The sequence below is a fragment of the Cavia porcellus genome, unplaced genomic scaffold, assembly GCF_034190915.1.
Source record: "Cavia porcellus strain 051 isolate PalLab524CR breed Dunkin Hartley unplaced genomic scaffold, mCavPor4.1 scaffold_6, whole genome shotgun sequence".
Classification (NCBI taxonomy): Eukaryota; Metazoa; Chordata; class Mammalia; order Rodentia; family Caviidae; genus Cavia; species Cavia porcellus.
In genome coordinates, this window is record NW_026947489.1 from 31616435 (window position 1) to 31637180 (window position 20746).

The 20746-nt window shown below is 40.4% G+C and overlaps 1 long non-coding RNA gene across 2 annotated transcripts in view; it reads right to left on the minus strand.

The window, feature by feature from the left end:
• Positions 1 to 20746, minus strand: part of LOC134476411 (uncharacterized) — a 137305-nt gene that overhangs the window by 14174 nt on the left and 102385 nt on the right. The window lies entirely within an intron of this gene.

Below are 20746 nucleotides of genomic sequence, written 5' to 3' on the forward strand. Positions count from 1 at the left end.
CAGTTAGCTCTCAGCCTAAGGTAATTTGTCAGCTTTTTTGATCAGAAGGACAGTGATTCAGAGCACAGAGTCACAAAGTAGGCATCCCTAGCAACTTGATTCAAGTATTTGCAGAGGTAGGACACTGAGCACTTTCAGGGCCTGAGAGTCTGAGTGAGCATCATTGTTTCTGTGAATGCAAGGATTCAGATTCTATAGAAGCCAGCATTTCCAAGAAATTTGTGCAGCTATTTTCTTGTAACCAGTTTCTGCCAGAAATTGCAGCAGAGTTTTGTGTGTCTTTCCAGAAGGCAACTTGGGTGTCATCAATAAGCTGAAAAACTAGCGAGATCAGCTGAGAGAGCATCTCCAAAAGAGGACAAACAAATTTCAAACTTCTGGGAGATTGAATCCAGGTCAGTTAACCTTTGAGTTCAGAAATGGCATCTTTCCGCTTAAAGGAGAAGAGGGGCTGGATGGCAGGAGCCAATCAAGGGCATAAAAAGGTACTTTTAGATCCAGAAAGTTATACTAGCAGGCTGTGGGTGGCAGAAAACTGAGGCAATGTATATGGAAGGCAATTGCGGTGGCAGCTCTGAGATCCTGAATTGGCTTTTTAGGCAGGAGAGGCATATTTTAGCAATTTGACAGTCTATAAACATTTTGTGGTTCTAAAGCCTCTGGATATGTTTGAATTCCTACTTGAGCCTGTGTAGCATTGGGTACAGTTTGATGTATGCTGGGGGGGACCCAGAATGGAGTTTCACAATGAGCATTCTTTTCTCGAGGAACTGTGATGGCAAGCAGGACAGGCCATCCCAGAGTAAATGTGCTAGTGGCTTGACCAAATCTGTTGCCAGAGCCTCCTCCAAAATAGTGAAAAGGCCATCAAACCCTATTGGTAATTGAATCCAAGTGAGCAGGGCAGTCCAAAAGGGGTGTGTGGGTTGGGAACTACAAAGTGCAAGATGACAACTGTGTTGTTGAAGGCATGGAGGTTGTCTATCTCAGGCTGATCGTCTTCCTCTTAAGGGTTAAACAAGAGGGCAGCTGACCGGCTTGGTGCAAAGGAAACAATCACTTCTAATTTGAAGAGGAGATCTCTTTACAGACAGGAACTCGTGTTTGGTGAGATATCCTCCCAGGCTGCAAGTTTATGCCTGGCAGAAAGAATGAAAGGCAAGTGTTCAAGCTGTCCCAACGATGGTAACATTTTAACAGAGGGGACTTTTGAAGGGAGAGAGTTCTGTTCCGTTGTCTACCAGAAATGTCAAAGGTTCATCCCCAATTTTTTTGATGGCTACAGGCTCTCAGGGGACCAAGCTGATAGAGCTCAGACTGTTCTATCCATCCAAGGTGAACATTCTCTACCTCCCACAGATGCTCTATGGCTAAGAGTTTACCTTAAGTCTCAGAAGAGAGCTTGGACTTGGACTTTTCAGCAATGCTGTTACGACTTTGGCAGCTCTTAGAGGTGGACTGAGTGCATTTTGCCTAAAAAGATGTGCACAAGCCTTTTGAGGGCCGGGGCAGAATATTATGGTGTCATGTCTGACAGGTTAGGAGAGGTTCAGGTTGAGGTGGATCTGGATGGTCAAGTATTTTGTGTCTCACAGATGGACCGGACATGTGTGTGTGTGTGTGTGTGTGTGTGTGTGTGTGTGTGTGTGTGTCTTTAGCTTTTATAACTTATAGCCAGAGTGTATGGTTATCTATCAGGCAGGACTTTTTTTTTTAAAGATACCAGATGCTTTTGTTTTATCAGGTTTCTGGGTAATAGTGGTTGATGGGCTTTCTGTCTCCCCTCTTTTATGTCTCTGAGAAATGCTTGAGTGATTTTAGGTTTCTATGCAGTGTGACCTTTGGAAATAGTCATGGGAACTCATTTGTCAGGAACAAGAGTCCAATTTTTCTTTAGTCAAAATGTGTAACTCAGAAGGAATTACTGACCACTGTCTTGGTTGGGCATTAGGTGATGCCATCTGACCAAGATAGGCATAGCCATGAAGCAGAAGTTTCGAGGAAAAGGTCTCTATGGTCAAATGCAGGCAATGGCTAGCTGAAACCAGTTCAATTGCCTAAATATAGATGAGCCAGCAGTGGAGAGTAAAGCTGTAGGTACTGGCAGCAACTGCAGTGACCAACAAGGCTGCCAAGGTAGAATTCTCAGCAAAAATGGGCCTCTTTTTCTTTTATTTTTTCTTTATTTGAGATTTAAGGTGTGCTTCAGTTTCACTTTTAACTTTTAGCTCATAAAAGCTCTTTTTCATGCTTTCAGTGATCATGGGTTTTCACTAATTAGCTCCCAGTTCTGACTTTCTATGTGGATGCATTTTGTAAACTTGAATGATGGCACAAGAGACAAAGGATGGGTGCCCCTCAGAGAAAGAGGCCACTCAGATACTTGCCTGGCTGCCCCTCTCTTGGAGATTTAGGCATAACTTAGCAAAGGAAAGTGTGAGGCCTCCATTATGCCATATGTTAATCACCACAGAACTGCAGATGAGGGCCTAGTAAGCCACCATAGCCAATGCTTCCCAGTCCTGGTGCACAGATGGAACAGTCTATAGCTTATACTGTTGGTTTCACTCACTCAAAGATATATTCAGCAGGCACTCAGGGGTTAAACATTCCAACTCCTTTTCCCTTGAGGGTGGTTTTGAGGGTTGATCAAACTCCCCTTCTGCTTGAGCTGAAAAGATTGACAGACTAACTGGGGTGTTCCTTGCAGGGGGGAGTGTCTTACCAATATCAGGCAGGCAGACACACAAACAGACAGACAAATTGTATCCTCCTCCCTTTGGGGTCCAAAGTGAGCTGCTTAAGCAGGAATCCAGGAATCCTCCTTCAGATCTCGGAGGGGACTCAAGAAACCTTTAGGACATGCTTTCCTGACAGGACCTGGGGAAGTCTTTGTTTCATCTGCAAAGGCCATGACCAGTGACCAAAGTCCACATGATGAGTCTTCCAGGCTGATGCACCAGACATAATGGCAAACTGAAACAATACCCAGGATTTGGAAGCAAATTTATTTTAGATTAATGGGCACTGATTGGGATCATTCCCAAAATATCAGGCCCTGATCTCTCATTGTTTAGGGCTTATGTAGGATAAGCAAGCAGGAAGTACAGAGGCAGAGTGACTTGTCATTTGGAAATTGATTAATATAATATATATCATAGTGACAAACTATGCATCACAGTCATCAACCATTTCTAGGTAGTTGCTTAAGCCACTGAGCTATACTAAATGTGATCAGCCATTTCTAAGAAACAAAAACAACAGGAACTGAAACTGGAGCTATTAGCTGGTCAACTAACAAAGTGAAGTATTCTGACTGGGGAAGGAGTGTCTTCTGTTACAGAAGAATGCTCTTGAGTTTTGTGTGCTTATTTTGTGTCTTCCTCCCATGCTAAATTTATTAGTTATGGAGCCTTTTGGGTCTTCTCCACAAGAGATTATTGTTGTTTACAGATAAAGATAGTTTAACTTCTTCCTTTCCTATATGTATCCTTCTTATTACTTTCTCTTGCCTGCTTGCTTTAGCTAAAGGTTTGAATACTACTTTGAATAGAAGTGGTGAGAGTGGACATTTTCTGACAGCAAGTATTACTTTAGTAAGTATTACTTTAGTAAGTTGTTTTCCTGGCTATTTCATCTCTGAAGTTAGTCTTCCTTGGTCAATTTCCCTACAGTGACATAAAGATAACAAAAAATATGAAAACATTTTCAATAAATGCCACAATAACTGACTTTCAGTGATAGCCACATCTTTCTCACTAGTGATAATGACATCTGACTCACATATAGTGCTTTCTTTGGGTAAGTGCCATATATACTCATTGGCCCCCACACTCAATTCTAGAAATAGAAATTGCTGTTGGTCCCTATTCTGAATGAGGAACTGGAGAACAATGCCAAGTAGGGAAAAGTCAGGCTGACCCTTGGGCCCACCCTGCTGCAGAGTAAAACTGGTGTGTTCATCAGCTTCTTTGCGGGGGGTGGTACCAGGGATTGAACTCATGACCTCGAGCTTGCCAGGCATGCACTGTGCTTATAAGCTGTATCCTCAGCCCCTTCATCAAATTCTTGGTTCACAAAGAACCTCAGGGGAAGAGGACAGTTCTGGTGGCTCAACATTGTATAGGAAACAGTGAACCAGCAGAGGGTCTGAGTTGGTACAAAACCTGTTCACTAATAAATACATAACAAAAATAAGAAAGCCATCTAAGACAGCACCCTTAATGTTCATTTTAAGGCTGCTTTTTATCAAGGTGCCACTGACTCAAACTCCACCTACACAGCTACTGTCTGAATGTACAAATATGTAAGGCATTAAACCATCTTCTGATTATTACATTATTCAGAGCCAGTTATATATCAGGAACCATGCTAAGCATAGGGTATAGAGGGTCCCTCCTGCTCCTCATCACCATCCAGAATAGTTGTATTTGTAATCCCATGGAAAAGTTATTGGAATTCTAGCAAGTTAATTCCAACCCACCACTTCCAGTGCAATCCATATTGAGAATAAAGACACTAAGGCATATTTGTAGTTGGAGGAAGTCAAGGGGGTCCTAAGTCCAGCTAAATCCAACCAGTCCAAAATGCTGGTTAACCAGAGCCACAGCCTCAACCTAGGGCCAAAGTGGGATTTTATTAATTTATGAAGAGAGTGACTCAAAGATGAGTGATTGTGAGAATGGTAGGAAATATGTAAGCACTGGAGCTGCGCTAGGTCTAAGGAGACCTGAAATCACTTCTGCAATATGCAGAGAGAAGGATATGCAGAAAAAGTACTCAGCATAACACAATTTGAGGTAGTGTCTAATGTTTTGGAATCAGTGTGTCAGCTCTGGTGTGCCATCTTCTACTCCATGGGAAGTCACAGCCACTTATGTTGAGGGATGATCCCAGCTGACAGTGGCTGTCCCTCTCTCACACTTGTCTTTTGGGAGCTACAGGGTGGAACAACAATGACCTATCACCTTGCTTAAAAGACTACACACATCACCTCAAGTAGACTGATTTGCATTGCTTAAAGCCAATTGAGACGAGAAGGAAAAGTCCTAATAAGCCCTGTACATATCAATACATGGAAATAAGGCCAGGTGGAGCCAAAATGGGGATAATTGCTCTTCTTTCAAGGAAAGTCATCCAGGTGGTCCTCCCCAACAGGGAACATGAAGAGAGTGTCACAATACCTCTTCCATGGAGAGAACGTTCTAGGTGGGGAAGATATAAAAAAGAAACAAATAGAAACAAAATATGAGGGTAACCAAAAGTGCTGTCTGAAAGTAAGACAAATGTCTAACTTCCCTCACTGAGAAACAATACCTGGCACCCACTTTATTTTGGCCCACAATTTGTAGAGGTTTCATCCATATTCAGCTGTCTCCAAAACAGGACAGCATGGCACAGGAGCATGACAGATAAGCTGATCGTGATATGACAGTATGAAAGCAAGGAGCAGCCAGGAAAGGAGACATATATTTCCAAGTAGCGCCCCAATTAGCTACCTCTCCCAGCTAGTCACCCCACCTTAATGTCAAATCTACTATATACTCTCATAATCCAATCACCTTCCAATGCATCTGTGGTGCATTGGACTTTTATGCAACATATAGATATAAACCATAAGTGAAAGGCACATAGGGGAAAGAGACCAACTGTGCAAGCAACCATGGATGTTTACTCACTCCCATGGGAGTAGGCTGTGTTTGGCATGAAATCAGCAGGAAGCAAGGATAAAAAAAGGATTCAAATGGGAGTTGAGGAGTTTGCTGCCTTGAAGAATTTGGGGTCAGAAATAATGTGGTCACACTTCTTCAGGTGGGTAGGACAGATGAAAATGTGATCACATTTCTTGGGATGGGTGATACAGATAGATATGGCTTTGTTCTTCTGTGGTTTTCCACTATGCTTCACCTGTCAGACATGACACCATAATATTCTGCCCTGGCCCTCAAAAGGCTTGTGCACATCTTTTTAGGCAAAATGCACTCAGTCCACCTCTAAGATCTGCCAAAGTCGTAACAGCATTGCTGAAAAGTCCAAGTCCAAGTTCTCTTCTGAGACTTAAGGTAAACTCTTAGCCACAGAGCATCTGTGGGAGGTAGAGAATGTTAAACAGTGCCAACATACAAAAGCACAGGGTAAAAATATTTCCATAGAAAACAATGAGACAAAATTAAGGCTGGATCCCAGCAGGGCAAACATTAAATCTTATAGTTTCATATCAAGCAATCAGGGAAAGATGTGGTGAGACATGAACTCTAAAGGTCTTGAGCACATTGCTGGTGGCTGTAACTTTCATAGCTTCTCTCCTGGGCTGGCTTTGCTCACTCCTTGTGACTTTCCTCAGATGTTCTACAGTTCCAGCTTCATTAACTTTTGGGAGTTTCCACTGTACTTTTGACTTCATATTCATACACTGTAAAGGGGTGCATAGTCTGCTAGGAATCTTGGTGGAAGCCTACCTGACATCACAACTCTTGTATTTTTTATTCCTGTTAAACAAGCACCAAATGGATGACATCAAGGTCTGTAGCCAGTTTGAGCATCAGTTTGGGCTACAGAGACCTTTGAGTGTGTGGATGGCTGAACACTGTGAACCGAATCCTGGGTAATAAATTCTGCTAGGTGGACATTCTAGAGTAGGGTACCCTGGGGCTCTCTTCTCAAAGCAAAGTTCTTTCACTTTGGAAACGTTGGTATAAAGAATGGTGGCAAGTTGGTATAAAGAATGGTGGGGACCTTTTGGTTCCTCATATACACATTAAGTCATTTTTCTCATTGTCCAGTCATAAAGCACTTTGTGTTATTTAATGCTAATCTATTCAGCAACAAAGTTCCACTTTGCTCCATCTTTGCAGGCCCCAATTTTATCAGAGCTTCTTTTATCCCTAACTCAAAACTTCTTGAATCACTCCGCTGTGAGGAGATAGCAAAACTCAAAACTTAAATCAGTCAGCTATTTTCTCTTGGTTTTCAATGTAGAGCTGCCCAAAAGATCCCATCAATATCATGCCACAGCCTGAATGTTGGATTACCTTGAAATTTCCTTCACCAGATTAAATGGTCCCCCACTCTTAATCTCAGTCCTGCAAAATCTCAGGATATGAGCAAAATCTAGACATATTTTTGCCAGAGCATAACATGCATACCTTGAAGTCCAAATGTCAATGGAGTCATTATCTCCAGCTGAAACATCCAAATCCTGATCTTTGCTGTCTTATTTCTATCAACATTCTGTTATTTTTGAGCTTAAACCAGAATTTTTCATTAAACTAAATTTACAGCATTCTCAGGCTGTTTCTCCAGACCGTATCTCTAATCCTTTCCAAAGTCCTCCCACAAATCAGTTCCAAAGATTTCTGAACCATGATCAAATAATCTCACAGCGACGTCTTCACTTCTGGTACCAAAATCTGCTGTCTTAGTTACTTCTTTTGTTGGGGAGACCCCATACCTGATACCCATGATTTAAAGGAGGAAAGGTTTATTTTGGCCCATAGTTTGTAGAGGTTTCAGCTCATCATCCTGCACCTTCAAGACAGGATGGCATGGCACAGGAATATGGTGAACAAGCTACTCAGGGATTGGTGACAAGGAAGCAGAGGGCAAGGGAGGAGATGGGAAGGGAGATAAATCATTCCAAATCACAAACCCAGTGACTTGCCTCTTTCAACCTTACCTCCGAACATCAAGTACCACCCCAGAACCCAATCACCTTCCAAAAGCCCTGCCTGTGAGTACACGAGGCTCTTCAACGACACATAGCTATAAAACATAACAGCTAGCAGTAGAGCCAGGGATATAGCATGGCAGGTGTGAGGCTGTGAGCTCAATCTCTGGTACAAAAAAATAAAATGCAGTAGAGTTACCTAATTTTGGAGAAAAAAAGGTACATAAATCCACCAAGAGCAATAATTAAAACTTTTAATTTGGGGGAAGAACTATCTACAGATAAATTAATAGTGCAGAAAAAATGACAGCTGAGGTAGCTCAATTCAACTAGACCCTTTATCCCGCCTACCAAGGGTTGACCTTCCATCTTTTTCTGGCTATTTTCTCTTTTTTTTCATTTTCTTTTTTGTCTTTTTTTGTTTTTATCGCTACCAGGGATCGAACTCATGACTGCCTGCTTGCAAGGCAGGCGCTTATGCTGCTGAGCTAAATCCCCAGCCCCTTTTCTGGCTATTTTCATTCATTATCATCTTACTTCTGACTGTCCCTCAGTCCAGGTAGCTGCCAGACCCCAAGATAAAACCACTGAGACTATGTGGCTCTGACATTCTGCATAGCTATTCACCCATCCAGAAGCCCAAGTAACTCAGTTCTATTTACTGTTCTTTAATTGAGCCTGAGGTGTGGATTCAATTGACAGGGGTAATTTCATAAGTGTAGCACCTTTTTTGTTTTAAAGAGATGAAGATAAAAGAGGACATAACAAAGCTGATCAGAACAGAACAATTTAAGCAACACAGTATTTCACCACAAGACAACCCGATATAATAGTAACTACCATAAGGTCTCTTTCCTTGAAATAGTTGAGCGTACCTTCATACATACATGAAACATAACAAAAGACCATAAAACCATTCAAGAGAATGAAAGTATTACAGGGCATTTAGAACGAAATAACAGAAAGTGAACAATGGTTACTGTATTATCCCATTGTCCATAAAAATTTGTTTCTACTACCACACATGATAAAACCCAATAAGATACCAAATGATAGAACCAATGGAAAAAGAAGAACAAAACCATGGTAGCCCCTCAAAACAAGATGATATTAAATCAGCACTGGTTATTATAATGTCTTGTTTTCTTCAAAATAGTTGCTCATACTATCACAGATCATAAACTCAAAAAACCCAGGATAAAACCATTTCAACTAATGAATGGAAACATTATAAGGCTTCAAAGCAGTGCAATGGGGTTTCAAGATTACCATAAACTTTTATGTACTCTTAACATTTTTTACAATAGGGAGACTATATTGTATATATAGAGGTGAGATTGATTTATTTCACTTATGAGTATGGTTTCAAGTTGCATCCATTTATTTATAAATATCTCAATGTGATCATTCTTTAGAGCTGAGTAGTACTCCATTGTATAAAAACACCACAAATTTTTTATCTATTTTTGAGTTGTTGGACACTTAGGTTGTTTCCAAGATCTGGCTGTTACAAATTGTGCTGCTATAAACATGGGTGCACATATATCACTGTGGTATGATGTTTTCAGTTCTTCTGTGAATATGCCTAGAAGCAGAATAGCTGGATCAAATGGGACTTCCAATCCCAGCCTTTTGAGAAATCTCCAGACTGACCTCCACAAAGGTTGCACCAGTCTACACTCCCACCAACAGTGCAGGAGAGTTCCTTTTCCCCCACAGCCTCTCCAGCATTTGTTGTTGGTAGTTTTCTTGATCATGGCCATTCTTTCAGGAGTGAGATGGTATCTCAGTGTGGTTTTAATTTGCATTTCTCTGATGAGTAATGATGATGAACATTTTTTCATGTATTTAGTTGCCACTTATACTTGTTCATCTGAGAAGTGTATATTCATCTCAGATGCACACCTTTGGATTGGATCTTTGAATTTTGAGGGTCTGATTTTTTAAAATTCTTTATATGTTTTAGACAGAAGACCTTTGTCTGAGGGAGAGTTCACTAAGATTTTTTCCATGTTTGTGGGTTTTCTTTTCACTATGCTGGAGATTTCTTTTGACATGAAGACACTTTTGAATAAGACATGATCTGAGTTATTGATTCTGGGAAGTATTTCCCATGTGGTTTGATTCCTGTTCATAAATTCTCTACATACCCCTATGTCTTCAAGATTTTTACCCAATTTGTCCTCCAACAGATTTAGTGTTTCTGATTTAATATTAAGATCTTTGATCCATTTAGATCTTAGTTTAGTACATGGTGATAGGCATGGGTCTAGCTTTAGTTTTCAACATATGGAGAGCAAGTTTTTCCAACACCAAGACTTTCATTCTTCCAGTAAACATGTTTGGCTCCTTTATCAAAGATAAGGTGGTTGAGTGTGTTTGTACTTGTGATTCTATCTTCCAATTTATTCGATTCATCTTTGGCTCTGTTTTCATTCCAGTACCATATTGGTTTTATTACACTTGCTTTGTAGTATAACTTCAAGTCAGGGATTGTGATGCCTCCTGCCTTGCCCTTGCTGCTTAGCAATGTCTTTGCTATTCTAGGTCTCTTCTGGTTCCAGATCAATTTTAGGAGTGATTTCTCTAGATCCATGAGGTATGTTGATGGTATTTTCATTGGTATTGCATTGAATCTGTATCACAGTTTTGGGAGAATGACCATTTACACAATATTTATTCTTCCTATCCATGAAGAAGGGATGTCTTTCCATTTTCTGAGATCCTCTTTGATTTCTTTTTCAGGGTATTATAATTTTCCCTGTACAGATCTTTTATGTCTTGCATGAGATTAATTCCTAAGTATTTCATTTTATTGGATGCTAGTGTGAAAGATCAGGCTTCTCTTATTTCTCTCTCTGTGATTTTGTTGTTAGTGTATAGGAATGCTATTGATTTTTAAGTATTGATTTTGTATCCAGCTACATTGCTGAATTTATTTATTATATCTTGGAGAATTTAACTGGAGTTTTTGGGGTCTTCTATGTAGAGTATCATGTCATCTGAAAATAATGATAATTTAACTTCCTCTTTTCTTATATTTACCCCTTTTATTTCTCTCACTTGTCTAATTGCTCTGGCTAGTATTTCCAGAACTATGCTGAATAGGAGTAGTGATAAGGGACATCCTTCTTTTGTGCCTGATTTTAACATAAAGGCCTTTAGTTTTTGGCCATTTAATATGATGCTGGCTGTTGGTTTGTCATAGATGGCCTTTACCATATTGAGGTAACTACCATCTATTCTAATTTTCTGTAAGGTTGTTATCATGAGTGAATGTTGGATCTTATCAAAAGCTTTTTCTGAATCTATAGAAAGGATCATGTGATTCTTACTTTTGCCTTTATTGATATGGTGGATTACACTTATTGATTTATATATGTTGAACCATCTCTGCATGCCTGGGATGAATCCCACTTGGTCATTGTCTATAATCTTCTTGAGGATTTGCTGCATCCTGTTTGCCAAAATCTTATTAAGGATTTTTGCATCTGTGTTCATTAGGGAGATTGGCCTATAGTTCTCTTTTTTAGTTGGAACCTTCTCAGGTTTTGGTACTAGAGTGATATTTGCTCCCAGGATTGACTTAGGAAGAATTGCTTCCCTTTCGATTTCATTGAAGATTTGAGGAGTGTCGGAATTAAGTCTTCTTTGTTTTTCTTGTAGATTTCCACAGTGAATCCCTCTGGACTTGGGCTCTTCTTTGTAGGTAAGAACTTAATCACATTTTCAATTGCATTAATAGAAATTAGGTTATTCAGCAGTTTTACATCTTCTTGACCCAGCTTTGGTACTTCATATGTTTGTTTCTAGGTATCTGTCCATTTCTTCTGTATTATCAATCCTATTAGAGTAGAGGTTTTTGAAATAGGTGTTGATGAACTTCTGTATTTCTAGAGTCTGTATTGATTTCCCCCTTTTTATTCCTTATTGCATGAATTTGAGCTTTTTCTTTCCTTTTTTAAATAAGGTTGGCTAGGGGTTTATCAATTTTATTTATTCTTTCCAAGAACCAACTCTTCGATTCATTGATTCTTTGGATTGTTTTCTTAGTCACTATTGCATTAATTTCTCCTCTGATTTTTATAATTTCTTCCCTTCTTTTGGCATTGGGCTTGACTTCCGCTTCTTTTTCTAGATGTTTGAGGTGTAACATCAGGTGGTTTATTTGTATTGATTCTGTTTTCCAGATGTGGGAAAGCAATTCCACTGAGGACTGCTTTCATTGCATCCTACAGATTCCGGGAAGTTGTATTTTATTTCTGGTTGCATGTAGGTATTGTTTAATTTCTTCTTTAATTTCCCCTGTGACCCACTGATTACTCAAGAGTGTATTACTCAATTTCCATGTGTTTGTGGGGGTTTTGCAGTCTCTTTTATTATTAATTTCTGGTTTCATGGTGCTGTAATCTGATAATATTCATGGGATAATTTCAACTCTTTTGCACTTACTTAAATATGTTCTGTGGGCTAGTATATGGTCTCTTTTAGAGACTCTTCCATGTACTGTTGAGAAGAATGTATATTCTGATGTTGTTGGATGGAACATTTTGTATATGTCAATCAAGTCCATTTGTTCACAGGTGTGATTCAGTTCTGTTATTTCTTTGCTGATTTTCTGTCTGGTTGATCTGTCCCTTGGTGTCAATGACGTGTTAAGGTCTCCTGTTATAATTGTGTTATTGCTAATTTGATTTTTCATTTCTGTTAATACTTACTTTGTATAACTGGTTGCTCTGGAATTTGGTGCATATATATTTAAGATTGTTATCTCTTCTTCTTGAAGTTTTCCTCAAACTAGTATGTAGTGACCTTCTTTATCTCTTAGGATCTTCTTGGTTTGAAGTTCACATTGTCTGCATACAGAATAGCTACCCCTGCTTTTTTTTGTTGTTGTTGTTCCTGTTGCATGAAGTATTGTTTTCTATCCTTTGACTTTCAGTCTGTGTTTCCTTTTGGGTTAGATGGTTTTCTTGTAGACAGCACATGGTTGGATGTTGTTTCTTGATCTGTTCTGCCAGTCTGTCTCTTTTAATTGGTGAATTGAGACCATTTACATTAATGGTTATAACTGCTATATTTTGGTGTATGGTTGACATGTTGTCTTTCTGCTGTTGCATCTTTATCTTTCCATTCTGTATAATTGTCTGCCTTTCATAGCGGTTTTTTCCTATGTGTATCTAAACTGAATTTCAGTATTCTTTGTAGGGTTGGCTTGGTGATCATGAAGTTCTTCAGCTATTCTTTGTCATGGAAGTATCTTATTTCTCCATCCATTATGAAGCACAGTTTTTCAGGGTACATCAATCTAGGTTGGAAATCATTTTCCTTTAGGATCTGAAATACTTCACTCCATGCTCTTCTTGACTTCATTGTTTGAGTTGAGAAGTTGGCTGTGATTCTGATAGGTTTTCCTTTATAGGTGATCTGTCTTTTCTCTCTAACAATTTTTTAATATTCTGGTTTTTTTGTTGGATTTCTGGGATGGTGATTATTATATGTTTGGGTGTTATTTCATTTTGGTTATGGCTATTTGGAGTTCTATATGCTTCACTAATCCAAATTCAGTTTCCATTCTCATGTTTGGGAAATTTTCAGCTTTTACTTCTCTCAATAGCCTCTTGATATCATTTGTGTTGTCCCCTTCTTTTTCATTTATCCCTATCAAACTTATGTTGCTTTTCTTTGCATCATCTTGAAGCTGTTGAATTGTTATTTCCTGATTCCTTGTGATTTTTAAAAGACCTTTCCTTTCCTGTTTACCAGCTGCCATTTTGTCTTCAAGGTCTGAAATTCTGTCTTCACTTTTGTTGAGGCAGTTTTGACAACTTTCAATGGAAGTTTTGATTTCCTGTGTATCTCTTTGAATCTGTTTCATGCATTCTGTTTGTTTTTTATATTGTTCATCCAGGGAGTCTATCTTTTTTGGTTTTTTTCCTCTAATTTTTAACTGTGTCTTCTTTAGATGTGTTCAGCATCTCTTTCATTACTTTTATCACTTCTTCTTTTACCTGGGATATTATTTCTAGTTTGAATTGCTTTAAAGCTTTCCGGTTGCTTCTTTATTTCAGTTGCTATTATTTCAGGTATTTCAGGTGTTTGGCATATACTTTCTTCTATGTCCATGGCTCTTAGGCTTTCTTGGGGTGGGCTGGAGGTTTGAGATTGCATTTTGGTCTTTCATTTTGTCATTTTCCTATATTTTCGTGTTTCAAGTGTTGTTCCAAGGCTTCCCTTGAGCTGTTGGAAATCAACTCCTATGCCCTCAGCTCCTGGGACTGAATGGAGGTTGCTGGGCATGGTTCGTTCAGGCCCACAGGACCTCTCATGCCACCTCCAGTGTTCCAGGAAGCTGGGCGGGCACCTCTCCACTGTGGATGATGGTCCAAAGCTCCCTCCATGCAAGGGCCAATGGGCTGGAACTCACTTCATGTGCTCTCAGTTCTCCTGATTAAAGAAGTTCCCTGGGTATAATCCAAGCCTCATCTAACGTGGCTGGTCCTTTACCACTGGGAGCAATAATTTTTTGGGGGGAGGGGGAGCAATAATCTTAAACTCTCCCAGGGTTTGGATGGTGAGCAGGAGCTCATCCCCGCTGGCAGCCCAGTTCCCTCCTCCATAAGTGTAGCACCTTATGGGACTGACACTGATGGATAACTCATTTCTTTCCCAAATGAAATCCAAAGAATTCCATCTGGCAGAATAGATTTAGTGGGAGCTGTAAGAGAAGAAGTAGCCTTTCAGACAAAAGATACAGTCAGCTGAGTCAGCTATGACCCTGAATTTTTACATCAGATAAACCCATCCCAGTACCCCAGAGCCAGAAATAGGTAATCCATGCACTCACTCACAAACACAAAATGAACTCCAGGCTTTCTTTCTCTGTTCATTGCAATTGCTTTTATCAGTTTCTTCATTTTAGGACTACTTCAGTGGCCACATTTATTCAGCTCCTGTTAGCTTTGCATTTTGTCTCTGGGCCCTCGAAATTGACAACAGATTTTGGCATTCTAAAGAATGACTCTTACTCTCCTTCTTGTTCTGATTTAGACTCTGCTTATCCCAACTCCCACCCCAAGAGCCATCCTAGGCTGGGCCAGACAGCTGCTGTACAAGAAAGGGCTTTCCAGAGTTATTACAGGACAGTGGGCATAGGAGGTAGAAATCTGGAAGGTACAACTCCAGGCTTTTTCCTCAAACACCTAAGATAAGGGCCAGTAATACCTAGACTGTGGCTTAGAGGTATGAGTATTTAAGAGAGGCATCTTCAGCAGCATTCATTCTTCAGGCCCTCGTCAGTAGGTAACTGCCAATGGAGGTCCTCTATCCTCATCAGTTCAGGTGAGGTCACAAATGAGGAGGTCAATCAGCTGTTTCAAGTTCCAAACAATACATAATAGTTCTGCCTTCCTCTTCCTTCTTTCTCTCTGCATCCCAGAATCCCAGTTCTCACTGCCCCCCACAACTTCATTTTGGGTGAGGCTAAGACCTATAGAGTGAAGAAGCTTCTCATGTTATTCTGAGCTGCTACTCTATTGAGAATCACTGTGATTAAGAGTGTAGAAATAGATCCAGAAGCAAAAACAAAAGAATCTTATTAAATAATTTACCCTTATTACTGTTACTCCTTATTAAATAAGAAACTATTCTTCAGTTTAATAGTATCAAGTATACTGTTTCAGCTCATCCCTTCTCTGGAGAGTTCCCATTAATCCACACCACCATCTTCACCCATCGTCAAGGAATTTCAATCAGCAGACCTTGAATTAGGGCTTAGCTTCTCCAACTGGAGAACTTCTCAAAGGAAGAAGATGGCTTTTGGGGGAAACCAGGCTTGTGCCAGGAGGCTTTGTCTTCACTAGGAAAGGAGGTGTACAGATCTGATTCTCTTCAAAATTCCTCAGGCTGAGGGTTTCCAGTCACACAGAACTCTTGAGAGGGATCACAAGAGGGCTCTCTGTTAGGGTTTTCCTAACAGAGAGATTTCTAGAGTTTTAACTATGTTGGCTAGTTTGGAAAATGTGAAACTTCTGGTCATTATCAGTTTGTAATTGTTAAAGCTTTTTAAGTGAGGTTAAAAGGAAGAATTCTGGTAACAAATCCCTCAAGTCAAAATGACAAAGACAAAGCTATGCCAAATGTGTTACTTTCTAAAGCACATACGATTTGGTAGAAATTCTTTTTCACACTTTCTTATTCTTTTCCTTCTAAAGAAGAGTCTAAGTGTTCTTTGAAAGATTAAATCCTTTTTCAAAATAATATGAATGCAGTCTGAATGCACTCCAAAGCAGATGCCTGATGGTCGCAATGGGACTTGTTTATCAAGCAAGCCAACTCGCAGTGCCAGTGAGACTGGAAACTCATCCTAGCCAGCCCAAGGAACATATGAGGGGACCATGCAGAATTAGGTGGGGAGAAGGATGGAGCAGGTCCAGAATGAGGTCACCTCACACCTATGAGTAAGCCTCCTATGAGAGCAACCCATTTTCTCACCCCCTCTTCTCTGCCCACCCACCTGGGTCTCTGCAGTGGTCAGAATGAAGCCATTTACAGCAGATTCTTGTATTCTTGGTATCCTTAAAACTTTTTCCTTCCAAGGAATATCTGGTTCGTGGATTATTCTGCCTCAGACATATCCATTTGCATTTTTCCATGGTGATTCATATTTTGTCCTTCTCTTCCCCATTTTCCTAATTCCTTTAGGTTATTCCCTTTTTTTCTAGTGTGTATCATATTTCTCCATTCAGAATCATTTGTGAATTTCATCTTAAAGTTTTTTTTCTCACTCTCCAGAGCCACTAATAAAGACATGCCTGAATGAGAGGGGAGGAAAGACCAGCTTCAACCCACCCCAGAGACCACCCTCCAGAGCCAGCTCAGCAACACAGGTTATTTACTTCTGCCCAGCATATTTTTCCACCCACGTGGCAGAAACAGGCAGCCAAGATGATCTTCCTTCATTTGTGCCATGACCTAGGACCCTTAATTAACTGTCAAACTTCAGAACTTGTATTTGAGGATCTGTTCTTGTCCATTTTTACACAGGTTGACAGAAAAAAGAAAACGGTTTTCCCTTGCCTCAAGATTCACAAGAGACATTGCCGTCAGTTTAGTGTGTGCATTGCAAAGACATAACCTTCCCTCTCCTTGCTCTGTGGACAATTATACCACCAAGCATTCATATTATTGCCTGCCCTCTTTTCACTGTAGTTCAGGATAATGTCAAGATAGTTACAGGGAGCCAAAGCCATCTTGTCCTTCCAAAATTATTTGAATATTGGTTTCCAGTGCTATCTTCTGCCAGTGAGCCCCTGAATTCTCACTTTGTGAAAATTGCATTCTGCCATTTAAGATATGGGTTGGAAAACTGGCAAAACCTAATTCCACGTAGACTTAGAAAGTAGGGAAAGGATTGAAATAAATGTATTCAGGAAAATGCAAATTCAATTTTAAAGTGATACTTGAGAATCAGAAACTCCTTTCCCTGAACAGGCTTCTGATACTAAGTCTGTTGGCTTAGCCAGTTGCTCAGCCTGTCTGAGTCAATTTTCTCAGTCTTAGAAAGATATGAACTACACAAATACTATCCAAAAGATATTGTCTATCTAAAGAATTTCCCAGAGTACTGAAAAGAGTGTGTTCTGCCCAACATATCCTCATTACAGAGAAAATGACTGAGATTTAGTGTCCTTAAGAGTTGTAGAATCCTGTTTAAACTATCAAAGGCTCTTTGATTCATTCTTCTCTATGGCATATTTCATAGCATTATGAAGATAGGTTCAAACTCATTTGTAGCCAAAAACTGTAATACACACAGAACTTTTCTCTGCTCTGAAATCCTTATTCATGTAACTCTAACATTTTTATTTGAGTCTATCCTATGGCCAATTCCTAACTATTTCATTCAGATACTCACACAACATTACTTTTCTTAATGGATTTCCATTAATTTAAAGGTTCAAAAAAGACTCCTTTAGAGTAAACAGTTGTTCATTTATTCTCAAGATTTTAAGTGTTTAGTAAGAGTATATTGACCAAGACTGGGTACACAAAGACAAGAAAGACATACTTCCTATCTTCAAAAAGTTTATATTTTGACAAGAGAGCCAAACATGTAAGCAGATGAATACTCACAAATAATTATTTGTAAGAATTCAAGATGGGATTGCCTTACCATTTATTCCATAAAATAGGACTTTTTTAAAGTATGCATGTACAATACTAGTATGTCTATTGGAATGCATAAACTAGGTCCACCCTAGCTCAAGAGATACTCCTTCTGGAGAGATGCACATGGGACGGGCTAGACCCGGGCCCCTCTTGTGACTCCCACCATCCCCACAGATGACCTCAAAGGGCCCGGTAGCTCCAGCCAGCAGCACACATGGAGTCATGCTACACCTGGAGCCTTCCTGCAACTCCTGCCATCTCTGCAAATAACCTCGCGTGACCCAGGAACTCCAGCCAGCAGCACACATGGGTCTGGGCCAGAACCGGGCCTATTCCATATCATGCAGTCCTGGCCACCCACCTCAGGAGCTAGGAATTCCAACCCATGATGCATGCCCCCGCAGTCTCACCACTGCTATCCAAGAACCCCCCTAGCATTGCTGTTGATCTTTCGCTCCCACACCTCCCCCCAGAACCTTGGACTTCAGTGGATTAACCATGCAGTATCAAGGGGAGACTCAGTAAGAAGAACTCAGCAGGATTCCATCAGTGAGGTGAGTTTGCCCCTAAAATAGGAATAGAGTTTGCCACCTTCAGTGGGTAAACAGGAGCAATAGTAATGCCCCCTCCAGAGACAGGCCATAGGCAAGCTTGGCAAGTGGGTGGGTGAGTCCCTCGATGTCGGTGTCACTCCCAGCCGGCAGGAAGGACACATAACAAAGTCTGGCAGTGGACAACCTTTTCTTTTATTTTCCTTCTCCATACAGCCTGCCCCGGGAATCCTCCCGGCCGAAGCCTCTGTTGGTCCGCTCCCCGCGGCTCCTTGCGTGCTTCTCCCTACAGTCTGTCCCGAAGCCTCTACTGGTCCGCTCTCCGCGGCTCCTTGCGTGCTTCTTCTGCTTCTTTTTTCTTCTTCTTTCGTGGCGGGAGAGGCACTCACTTTTATAGGGTTACAGTGGCCAATCAGTTCAAAGCGCGCGATGCGGGCTGATTGGCTAACATCAGTTGTTGCTAGGCAGACTATCTTACAGGGCGGGTTGTGAAGCAGGAGATCTTACAGGGCGGGTTGTTTACCAAGCAGGAAGCAGGAGATCTTACAGGGCGGGTTGTTTACCAAGCAGGAAGCAGGAGATCTTACAGGGCGGGTTGTTTACCAAGCAGGAAGCAGGAGATCTTACAGGGCGGGTTGTTTACCAAGCAGGAAGCAGGAGATAAGCGCCATCTTAGCACACTCGATGGGAGGGGTAATCTAGCTCAGGCTTTGCTCTTTCCTACAGGCCTCACGTCCGCCAAGTAAGGCGACCGGGCTCGGCCGCGGCTCCCAACACCTCTTCCACACAGAGAATATCATGTAGGGTAAGGGAAGTGCCAACAAGGCCTCCTCCAACCTGGAGAAAATTAAGGGAGTCTTTGGGACACCCAGAGACACAGTAGGGTCCCAGCCAAGACAAGCACTATGAACAGGGAGATCTGGTGACTCTGAACAACCTGAAGACATAATAATGGCAGGAACTAGGGATTGATTTCCATCAGTACTCCTAGGCTTATCAGCCTGGGAAGAATATAGGACTCACCCAACAGGCCCTGCAGGAGGAATTCAGGTAACTGGCCCGTCTCTTCATTGTGGAACCAAGCAATTAGACAAACATCAACCTTACATTAGGACCCCAAGCTACACACTACCAACAGGTGACACTAGTGGGACTGAAAGACCAAATATTAACCTGAAAGAGGAAAATAACAAAACAAAAAATCAAAATGCAATCTTAAACATCTAGTCCACCAGGAACAAGTACAGGAGACATTGAAATAGAGGACTTCTAAAGTAACACACCAGAAATCTCTGAAAAGATAGCAAATGAAATAAAAAAAAACAACTCAATGAAGCTATAGAGGAAATCAAAATAGAAATACTCTGTCATGTAAAAACAGAAATAACAACCTTAGTAAAAGAGTTAGTTACTCAGGGCAGCTAGAGAAGAAATAGCTTTTTTAAAAAAAGTACATGAACATGGTAAACTGATTAAAATCTTGAATGAAAAACACAGAAAAAAGCAGAATTCAAAGGTCAAAGAGACATCCAAGAAACAAAAATTCTACTCAGAGCTGGAAAAGCTGTTTAAATGAAGCTGAGGATAGAATTTTGGACCATGAGAACAGGATTACAATTAGTGATCATGAAAGGATAGAATGTTTAAAAATAACAAAGCAACATGAAATGACAATCCAGCAGCTTCAAGATGATGCCAAGGGAAAAAATATATGACTCACTGAAGATGCAGGAGTCAATGTAAATGATATGCCTAAAATATTCACAGAAGTAATACCAGAAATTTGCCCAAACATTGGGGAAAATCTGATATGCAGATAAGTGAGGCATATAGAACACTAAACAATCAAAACCAACATAAATCTATACCCAGGAATATAACAATTAAGATCCCAGACATGCAGCATAAAAACAGAATACTAAAAGCTGTTAGAGAAAAGACACAACTAACCTATCAAGGAAAGCCCATTAGAATCACAGCAGACTTTTCAGCACAAACAAATCAAGATGAGCTTGGAGTGAGGTATTTCAAGTCCTAAAAGAAAACTTTAACCCAGGTTGATGTACTCAGCAAAATTTCTTCCAAATTTAGTGAAGAAACAAGATACTTCCATGGCAAGGAAATCCATGTCCACCAAACCAATCCTAGGAAGAGTGTTGAAAGACATATTAGATAGAGATAAAAATGACCACAATCCCCAGAACAACAACAGGAAGGCACCACCAAGTATGACAAGCAATTAAACAAAAGGGAAAAGCAAAGAGCAAACAACTGGAACATAACGTGGCAAAATTGAGCCAATTCATATCAGTTATATCCATAAATGTAAGTGGCCTCGATTCACCTATCAAAAGAAATA